At 40.6% G+C, this 10,895-nt stretch overlaps 1 long non-coding RNA gene across 1 annotated transcript; it reads left to right on the top strand.

The window, feature by feature from the left end:
* Positions 1-3,109: 3,109 nt before the first annotated feature.
* LOC106730259 lies at positions 3,110-10,366 on the top strand. The gene is made up of 3 exons (XR_004324629.1): positions 3,110-3,467; positions 4,080-4,231; positions 9,324-10,366. It is a non-coding gene; the product is annotated as an uncharacterized LOC106730259 (long non-coding RNA).
* The last annotated feature ends 529 nt before the right edge of the window (positions 10,367-10,895 follow it).

Raw genomic sequence — 10,895 nt, 5'->3', positions numbered from 1 at the left:
TTTCCTCAACATAGTAGTTTTTCTTAAACTTACAAATAACTGTTTTTTAGTTTAACAAGTTTGGGGAAATAATGCAAACTATATTTCTACCTGGGGAATTACTGTACACGTTGGAATATTAAAGGCTTGGAGAAGTTCTGCATGAAAATAACTCTTTAACTTTATTTGATCTGTTTCCAGAAGTTGTTTGACCCAAGAATGTGCTAGCCTTATCACTTAGTGACATCTTGTGTCATTCTTTCACAGAAAATAGTTTTGGAAATGCTGACCCACATAAATGATAATCTTTAGATGAAGCAGAGCTAGAACAAATTTAGTACTTCTGATCTAACTCTAGATGTCACTCAAGGAAAACAAGATAAGGATTAAAACTGCTTTGCCTTGCTTCTTGAAATAAGAGATGGAAGTCAATTTGTTCCCTGGTTACTTTACATTAAGAAGAGTGTGCCGTTCACAATTCAAACTCTCCTCTCTTTGGATCTCTTTACTCAGAATATAAATATGTAGAAATCTCTCTTCTTACAAAAAGAAATCTTGCCTCAGGTTCAATCTCTAGCCACAGCCTTATTGTTTTTTTTCCACTTAGAGCTAATTTTACTGTAAGAGAAGTCTATGCCTGTCTTCTGCTTCCTCAATAGCCATTCACCACTCACATTACTACTAATCACCTATCCATCCATCCAGCCACCCAACCAGCCATCCAACCAACAAATAGTTATTTGTATCAGGCACAGTTCTGGGTACAGGGAACAAAACAAAATCTCTACTCTTATGGGACTTACATTCTTTTAATGAGAAATAGGTAACATATAAGCAAACACAAGTGTATGGTAAGTTGAATGAAGAGACCTATAGAGTAAAAATAAAGCAAGGTAGAAGAGGGTGTGGGAAAAGATGAGGGTAGAGGTTGGTCAATGTCTTTGACATAATGAATGGTTCAGTCAACACAGGACCAATGAAATTAACCTGACCATGGAGATTTAATCAGAGGGAATCTGCTCATTTTGAGGCTCACAAATTTTGATCAATAATTGAAGGAAGGAGTACTCTCTCTTGCTCATGTGACTGAGAAAGATTGTAACACCTGTTAGTATTGTTGGCATCTTATTTACATGAAAAAATTTAGCCTAAGACTGAAGCCAATATAAAGAGACCAATGTTTAGAGAATCACAAAGAAGTAGGGCTGGATTATAAATTAAACTATGCCCCCAAACTGCCCAATGTTTCAGTCAGGTGGTATAATTAATCATTGTTTTAGGCCAATTTGAACAGAAATGTTTGGGTTACTTGCAACCAGAATCCTCCTAACTCTACAGTTTAGATTTCCACCCACACAGACGTGGGAACATGGGCTCAGGTACAACTGTTAGGATTCTCAGTTGTTCATAGAGATTCATTTTTTGGTCCCTATTTCCACATTATTGCTCCCCATCCCTTTTTTTTTTTGACAGCGATGATGTCCCATCAATGTCCAGGTTCTGGGACCAGGTTTTAAAGGCCCTCCAGCTGCCCAAGACTATTTTTGGCTCAGTTGCTGGGACCCCAGTAGCTGTAGACCCCAGGCTACACAAGTCCAAGGAGACAGCTTTTAAAGTCTGAATGGGCTATGAGAGCTGGTTGTGGGGTCACTCAAGCACATTTGGGCAAATTTTTCCAGAGAGCACACACATCATCTTTGTAGCACTCCAGAGTCCTCTGGAGCAGCGAATGATCTGGATTCCCAGCCAGGCAATGCTTCTTATAAGCACTATCTGCTGCCTACACTGGCTCCTCTTGGCTAGCATCTTCCGTGTCTGGATCGTCAGGGAGAACTTTTCAAAGTGCAAATACTCTCATGACATCCACTTTTGTCACCCTTCAAAACCCATCAGTGGTTTTTTATTGCCCCAAACATAGTAAGGCACCTCCATGAAATGACCTCCGGCAGGGCTGGCACTAGGGTGAGGCCGTGGGGCACCTGGTGTGCACATTTGAAGGAGGCACTCAGTCTCAGCATTGTGCAAATGGTACTTGCCTGACCCTGAGAGGGAGGGTCTCCTTGCATCTCCCACCCTAGTCACCCTACTCTCCCCACCTTCATGCTGGCCCTGGCTTCCAGGGTATCCTCTGTCCTCCTTCAGCCTCATCTCTCAACACCCACCTACTAACTGTCCTTCCTCTTTGAGATCTAGAGCCCTTGTCTTTGAATTCCCTCTTGTTGGGAACATTTGCAAGGGTCAGAGTTGAAACATAGAACCTGGGCTTCAGCAGATCAGACTGGATGCCTAACCGTGCAGAATGGAGGGCGGCTTGAAAACCACCAGAGCGGCTTTCTTGGTGTGTGCGAGCCTCAGCCCTGGGAGCCTACACATTCTGTCCCCTCCCTGTGGGACATGGTTTTTTTCTTTCTTTGAACATTAAAAGAAAATCCTTCCGGGGTATGTATTATAGGCTGGGCACTATTTTGAACACTTTATAAATATTAACTTATATCATTTACATAATAATACTATTGTTATAAATGGTTTAAGTGAAGTAGACAAGATCACGTAGCGGCTGACCAGCAGCCGATATTAGCATCTGGACATTCCAGCTCCAGGGTCCATGCTTTTAGGTACCCAAGCCTTTGCAGCTACTCCCAGTTTGATTCAATTCGTCGGTTATATGCTCTTAAGCAACAGTTTTCTTTCCTTCCTAGAATTGTATTACTAGCATACAGAAGACATTCTGTAAATACTATATTGAGGCGGGAAGCCCTATAAGACCGGCAGGACCCTAAGCAGGGCCGCTGCTCTCCTCCCAGCACTGTCCGGTTCTCTGGCCCAGAGGCTTTATCTCACTTTTTGCCTCTAAAGCGGCTAACTTACACCTAAAATTCTATTGGTTCCCTGAGCTGACTTCTGATTGGTTATTATTCTCACTCCTGATTGGTTATTACTCTCACTTCTGATTGGTCCATTTTTAGTACTTCATTTGCATGGAGCTCACTTCTGATTGGTCTATTTCTACAAAGCTTGTTCCTGGTTGGTCAACTTCTATTGTACTTTATTTGCATATGATGTTGCAAAGTGTAAAACTGGCAGCCTATAAAAGGCCTGTGTAAAGCTACCGATAGGGTTCAGAGTTTGAGATGTTGCTTGTTTTAGGGTCGCTCGCATAATAAACCTGAGTTCTCCAACTTTTCTGACTTTCTCTCTCAGATAACAGGTTGCTGTCACAACTGAGCTGTAGGGTCGGGCTGTAACACCTTTTTCCGCAACATTTCCAGAGGCCCCAGCGAGATTCAAACCACGCCGGCCCCTTGAGGTGCCGGGAAGGCGGAGCAACCGCCTGGAGGTCGGGAGCTCCAAAGCAAACGAGGAGGTGCGCCACCCGACAATACTCCGGGTCCTTCTTCGCGGAGGTGATTCAGTTCTCCCGGCAGCTATGCCCCAACCGGACTCAGTGGAGGGACGGACCAACTCAGCAAGCAACACGGCCAAGTAAGGTAGGAGCCCCGGGAAGCGCCCAGAGGTAGGTTAGGATAATCAGGTTCTGTCCAAGCGGACAGAAGAGGAGACTGATATCTCCTCCAGGCTCCCCGCCTGAGGGTAGTCCGGACAGGGATATCAGGTTATGCTCCTCGCCCGACGGTAGTCTGACGGGGGGATCTGGTTATGCTGCTGTAATACCGAGCTGTAACACAGTTTTCCGCAACAATATAAATTTTGGCTGAATTACATTTAGCAGTACATTTGATTACTATTTGTACTCTCCCTCCCCAGAGTATAAGCTTCTTGACAGCTGGAACTTCGCTCATGGTTGTATCCTTAGCCTGGGCACAGTGTCTGGGACTTGGTAGATTCTCAGCTTTTTGGGCATTGATTAATGAACACAAAATATGGGAGGATTTCCTGGAGCAGGGGCTCCTCTGTCACCTCTTGGTCTCCTTCTGGAGTAGGCATTATCTGACCACCTGAAACTTAGAAGATGTTAAGGTCCAAAAAATGGCTGAAAGAATGCAGTCTGCCTCACCCGGCCTTACTGGGGTTGTGGAGTTGGTCTTGATTAGACTTGATGATCTGAGCACAGGCTTGACAAAGGCATTTTCTTTCCTCAGAGTTGCTCTTGGTGATCAGTATTTTTCCTCCTCCCAAGATGTCGGTGGCCTCTACTGGAGTAGCTTTTTTGGGAATTTTTTTTCTTAGATGGTTGCAGGAGCCAGGAGGCTGCTGAGATGGTGGGAAAGAGACAAGAATGTTAACCTTCTAGGTAAGTCCTTTGTCCTTCAAGAAGCCGTGTTACCAGAAAGGCCAAAATAGAAACATAAAACAACGAAAAGGGAAATCTGCATATTTTCACAAGTAACTAGATATTTTTATTTGTTCTCGGGACTCCTAATTCAAAATTTCCAGCACCTAATCTTGTGCTCTATTAATCTGGTTGGAAGAATGTGACTCATGGATTCCACCACTGTGTCCTCAAATACAAAACCTAAGAAATAATAAATATTCCCAAAGAAGAACTTCTCCGCCCTTAATTGGAACAGCAGCAATGCACGAAAGCATAACTGTAAAAAACTTTTCAGATTTGTACGAAGGAATTGAATATGTAAATAAATATGCTCCAGTCAGAAGAGAGGTAGTTAATTGATCTTACATTGATGACCAATTTTTTAAATACAAAAATAATAGGCAACACCATAAAGAATAGACCAATGGGTTTTTATATCAAATTAAAGAATTATACTTGAAAAGTAACTTTTAGCAAATTAAAAAGACAAAAAAAAGTTGGAAAAAGACTTAAAAATTATGACAAAGTTTAATATCATTAATACGTAGATCTCATCAATAAATTGGTATAGAAAGTGGTGTAGATAAATGATAGGAGAATTTTCTTTTTGAAAAACAGCAGGTAGGGATGTCTTATCAGTTTTTATGGTCACCAAAATTCCATGTAACCAACATCCACCAAATCTCAGCATCGTACATGAGAACTGTTTTGGCTCCTTGTCTGCATGCCTTTTGGGGGTCCATTTGCCAAGGTTTGAATTATCTAGGTGATATTGCTGATCTTGGCTTGGCTCTCTGAAGATTTAAACGGTTGGGTGTAAAAATGTAAGGTCTCTTAAGGTCTAAGCTCCTAACGTCTAGGCTCAGAACTAACAAATTGGCAGGTCCTCCCTATTTGACCAACGCAAGTCAAATTCAAAGATAAGTGGCAGGGACATATTTCTGTCCCTTTAGTGGAACTGTTAAGTCCCATGACAAAGGGTGTTGATGAAAGGTAGGGTGAAGATTTAGGGCCAGTGATGTAACCTACAATAAGTAATGGCTTGGAAGCTGCTTCTGAGAAGTGATCTGTGAATTAGGAGTAGGTATCAATGAGTTGCCTCCATCTGCAAGGGCTGCAGGAGCAGTGTGTTGGAGGAGGGTAGTGGAGAACACAGACGGAATGAGGGGCTTGCATTTTGAGTAGCAATCAAATCTGATACGGATACCAAGCATCAGCTTACTATATGGTTTGAAAAAAAATCTTTAGTGCAACATTGCTTTGAAGTTACTGGAATATCAGTGGACACTTGTTTTGAGGCCACCAGAAACTTCTTGATCAGGTGAATCAGGGATGGTGTAGGTTAATTTTCCAGAGCCTTTTCTTATGTGAAAATAGTAGTAGCTTTCAAAGGAAAAGGAGTGGGTCTCTTTGGACTGAGTTTTACAGCCTATATCACTGTGGCTTATCTGGGAATTTTCAGTGGCAGAGCCCTGGGTCCTCACACCATGGGCTGCTGATGTGACTGAAACCTTCCTCAATTGAGAAAACAAAGACAAGTTCATCGATGAAGAGGGTGAAAGGAATCATTTTACTGAGCTTTGATCTTTGAAGTTCCGTATGAGGATTAATGTGGCCTGTGAAAACCCCCGAATCTCAGTGTCTTAAAACAGTGCCTGGTTCTTGGATCTCTGGGTCAGCGGGGGTTGTGCTACAGGCTTCAGGCTGTTGGTCTAGTTTCAGGTACGCTCTGCACACCTTTCATTCTGCAGCTAGGGCACGTCTTTCTCATGGCAGGTGGCGGAGGTGCAAGAGGCCAAGCCAAATCACGCAGCGTACTTTCAAGTCTTCATTTGTATAATGTCTGTTAATATTCCTTTGGCCAAATTCAGTTAGATGGCCAATCCCAAGATCACTGGGGCAGGAAAAGAAACTGTCTAAACTAGTAGTCGTTCTCTGGCAAAGAGGCATGAATGGATTGTTTCAGTAAAACGATAAAGTGAGGAATTGCCAAAATAATCTAATCTACTTCAAGGGCCTCACTGAGCTGCTAGAGTTTATATCCACTCACTTTCATACTATCTGATGGGACTGGCCCATGTTGTGTAATCCTTTGGTGACTCAGGTGAGAGTTTTAACTTTTGATTTATTGTGCCAGCACCATCTGTCAACCGTGCTAAGATTGTCCTGTCTGACATAAATGTGCCAGGGTTGCCCAACCAGCTTGTGATCTTGGGAAAGACATTCTTAGAACAAGAAGCCAGGGAATTATTAATTTATCAAGACGGCCATTCTTCATCACCCTCAAGTCAGGAATTCGGGTCCCAGGTGAGAAGACATCCTCAAGTTTTGGAACTGAGACCAGTCTTCTGGGAATAAGTCAGTAAAAAGCTTTTGTTGTGGTTCACCTTCCCTAAATCTCACCCAGTAGTATTTGTAAGGATAAAAAGAACAGAAATAATTGTTATGTGAATGTGTTGATATTTTCTTTTTTTTTTTAAATAATTATATGAATAGTACGTGTTTGTACTTTCTGTTGCTGCTTCCTATCCTGATGTACCAGTTTACTTTGAGGGGTTTGGGTGTCTATAAATCTTGATCTCTTAGAGACCCACAATTTCATGCACCTCTAAGAAGAGCAAGGACTGGGGAGAGAGAAGTGATGTGAGTTCCGTGGTGCTCTGCCTCCTGTAGCACCTCTTGAATCAGTGCAGTGAAGGGGCTAGTAGTTAATGTATTTAGATACTATCTAGTGCTCAAATCACCATTTGATGGCCCCAACACTCTGGAAATTCTGGATTTCACTAGACAACATTTATTTCTGAGGTTATGCTCCACTTCTGACTGGGTGTTTCAGTTTGAAGCAGGACTCAGCTGATTAGCTAACTCAAAGTCTCCGATACTGGCTCTTATTCCTGGTTGTTCCTTTTTCACTACACCGTTTATTTATTCAATATATATTTATTGAGTGCTCATTGCAAGCTACATCCCATTCTAATACTGAGGAATAGCCATGAAAAGAGACGGTATCTCTGCCTTTAAGATGCTTACAATCTAATGGGGAAGCAGAAAACACACCTACACAACAACAATGACAACAGCAACAACAGCAGAATCTAATTTCAGAATGTGATGAGTGCTATGAAGGAAATTACCAGGGTAATAAGATTAAAAAAAATTAGCTGGGGATGGTGGGTGGATATGCAGAAGGTTACTTTATCTCAGGTGCTCAGGGCAGGTTTCTGAGATGAGATGACATTGATATTTAAGCTGAGACTTGAAAGATCAAAGTTGAGCCAGCTATGTGAGTTGCTGGAGAAAGCTTTTGAGGCAGAGGAAACGGCAAGTGCAAAGACCTCGGAGTATTTAAGAAACAAAAGGGGTCGGGGTGGCCGGAGTGTACTAAGCAGTGAGAATGGGATAAGATGGGGTAAAAGAAGCAGCGTGCAGGAACTAGACCCTGTAGGACTAGGAGGACAGGGCAAGGAGCTTGAGTTTTATTCCGTGAGTAAAAGGACATCTTGGAAGTGTTTTCTAATAATTTCAACTCTTTATTATAAAATCTTGAAACTTACAAAAAAGTAGAGAGGCGATTGTTTAAAAAGAAAACAAAACAGACAAACCCTAAATACACTCAGCGTTCAGCTTAAAAAATTCTCAACTTCTGGCAATTTTGGTTCACCTGTACCTCCTACTTCTCCGCCCCAGATTATTTTAAAAGACGTTCCAGATAGCATAGTTTGATACATAAATGCTTCAGCATGTCTAAGAAATAAGGACTCAGAAAAAAAAACTGCAATATCATCATGACATAAAAAATTGACAATAATTTATTAATATCAAAATTGAACATCTCACAAATGTCTTTTTAGAGTTGGTTTATTTGAACCAGAATACAAAACAAATGGACAGATGTAGTTCTTAGATTTCTAAAAGTACCCAAACTTTTACTCTCTCTCAACCTTAACATTTATTTGTTGAAGAAAGCAGATTACTTGTCCTATAAAATTTTCCAGCTTTGCATTTTGCTGCTGGTATCCCAATGGTGACATTTAACATGTCTCTCTCATCCTGAGAATTTCCTGTAAACTGGTTAATAGATGGAGAGGCATGATCTGATTCAGTTGTAATTTTTTGGCGAGAACTCTTCACAGTGGTGCTGTGAACTGCCTATTGCGTCACTTCAGAGAGTGCGTAATGCCCGGTTGTTTCTCTTTTCTTGATGTTAAGATAGATCGGTGGTTTCAGGTGTTGTTAGCCAGATAAAATCACTATAATCAGGAGTGGCAAGGCATGATTTGTACTGTAAAGAGCTCTCTGGCTATTGTGTGCCCCACCCCCCAAAGTCATGAGCAGGGATGGTAAAAAAAAAAATATTTAACAAACTGTATGGCACGAGTTTTGATAAACCATAGTGGACAGTGGACTTAGTCATTGATTCTCAGCCTCATTGTAGGAGTGGGGGCTCGGGAAACAATTGAAGGGCACTTGTAGTGGTGCATGTGAGGGATGGTGGCAACTTAGACCAGGAAGGAGGTAGCAGAGTTGCAGAGAATGGTGGATTCAATGAGGTTCTCAATACTTAGAGCTATCATTTCTGCCTAGGAACCATGTATTGCGGGACTCCTAATTTGAAGCCCATCCAACTTACTGTTACTGGGTTCTCCTATTGTAGCCCTAGAACAAAGCCTGGTTCTAGAAACAAAGATGTTAGCTCTGAGTAGGAAAACTGAAGAATCGGTGAACCATTGGCGACGAATAATATCTATTGGGTTTCTTTCCAAAGAAAAAAGAAAAACATTTAAGAAAACAAAACATTAATAGGGTATGTGTTGTTTTGAATAAAAAAATTTAATAAATGTATAGACACGGACTTTTATGTTTACTATTTGTATTATTAAAACAAAGTGAATAGTATAAGTGTAAAATTCACTAATGATACATCTCAAGTTGCTGCTTCCTGCTTAACTCATCTCTTAAAAAAAAGTGTGTGTCACCACAGTTACTTGCCTTTAACCACAAGTGAAGAACTAAGTTTTATTTCCTAGACAAAAATGTAAGAGCCAACATTATTCACTTTTCTTCTCTTTAGGTGTAACATCTTGGGAATGACCAATGACACTTTCCTACTGAGAAAGAAGACTTTTCATGGTAGTAGTAACCACAGGTTCGGTTGATTAGTCACATTACTGCATTAGTAAAATTTTTTGTTCTCTACTCCACATAAGGAAAATGCTGAATGCAAAACCACAACCTCAGCTGTCGGTGGAAATGATAGTTAATGGCACCTTGCTGCTGCATCAGTGGGCCAATTCTTGGTAGAGAGGATTACCTTGAATGTGGTTTCCAAATCAATGGATAAGAGTGAACTGTGGCAAAATTTATATAATCCAATTGCTTATCATATTTGAAGTAAAGATTTTTTTTTTTGGTAAGAGAACTCTGGTTATAAGTTACATAAAAACATATACATTATGTAAATACATACATATATACATATGTGTGTGTATGTATGTCTGTGTATAAATAACTCAAAAAAATCCCTGGGTGTAGAATCAATTGTGCTTTCTAAAAGTTGCAAAAGCAGCTCTAAGTTATGACAGGAACAATTTGGGGCCTCAAAGTATAAATATAGAAATCTGATGGCCTATATGAGAGAGTTAAGGTCATCAAAATAGCCAAGACAAGTCCTAAGAAATAATAGCTTTTAGTCAGCCTTCAAGAAAATATAGATTTGTCAAATAATTTATCAAATTTCACAAACACCACTGAAACAAATGTTTTATCATAATATAAGTTTTCTGCTGACTATTTCTACCCTGTAAAGTATAATTTCTAAAAATCTTAGGATAGTATTTTTTTTCCTCCCTCAAAGAAAGAGCTTTTAGGCATATAATCCACTTGGATTGATAAATCTTTATCAATAGTTTTTCAAAGAATATTCTGCAACAGTATTATAATGGTAAGTCTTATAATTGTTTTAAATGCATCATGTAACAAGACATTTTACTTCAGAGATTGTAACTGGTGATTAACATTCAAATGTATAAGAAAAATCAATTACTTCTATTGTGTAACGAGGACTTATTATTGCATCACTGCGGCAGCTCCCAATAACAATGCTGCCAACAGAAATTTTAGGTAGATTATAATAAACATTTTTAAAAAAGTTTTGCCTATTTCCCACTAGACAATTTCCCAAGTAAGAAATCAATTTTTTAAGTGGTTCATCATTTTCTTTTTGGATAATGATTTTTGAGGCCAGCTTTCCAAGATATATTACATAGGTCCCTACTTATCATGGATTCATTCTACTTCTCTGCACTCCAGTTTCCTGCTCGCTGAAATGAAGACATTCAGTTCAGAGACTACAAAGCTCCCTCTGAGCTCTAGCTCTCCTGCAAGCATGTGTCATATTCACTTCTCCCTGTGTCTGTCCTTACAGGGTTTCTCTTTTTCAGGAGACCTTCCTCCTATGGCTCCATCTATAGGTATTAAAGGAGACATGTTTTCCCCAGGTGATCCAGAAGGAGCCTGGAGCTCCCGTCCTTCTGGGAAATAAGACCACTGCTCCCTCGACCATTGGCAGGAGTGGAAAGAGGACTGACCCATCTCTGTTCTTGGTAGGATCTTCCACATTCATGGCCTCCCCACCACTCTGGAC

This window comes from Camelus ferus, chromosome 12 (genome assembly GCF_009834535.1).
Source record: "Camelus ferus isolate YT-003-E chromosome 12, BCGSAC_Cfer_1.0, whole genome shotgun sequence".
NCBI classification, from domain to species: Eukaryota; Metazoa; Chordata; class Mammalia; order Artiodactyla; family Camelidae; genus Camelus; species Camelus ferus.
Note: the sequence above shows the minus strand (reverse complement) of the source record. Positions and strands in the feature narration are given on the sequence as shown.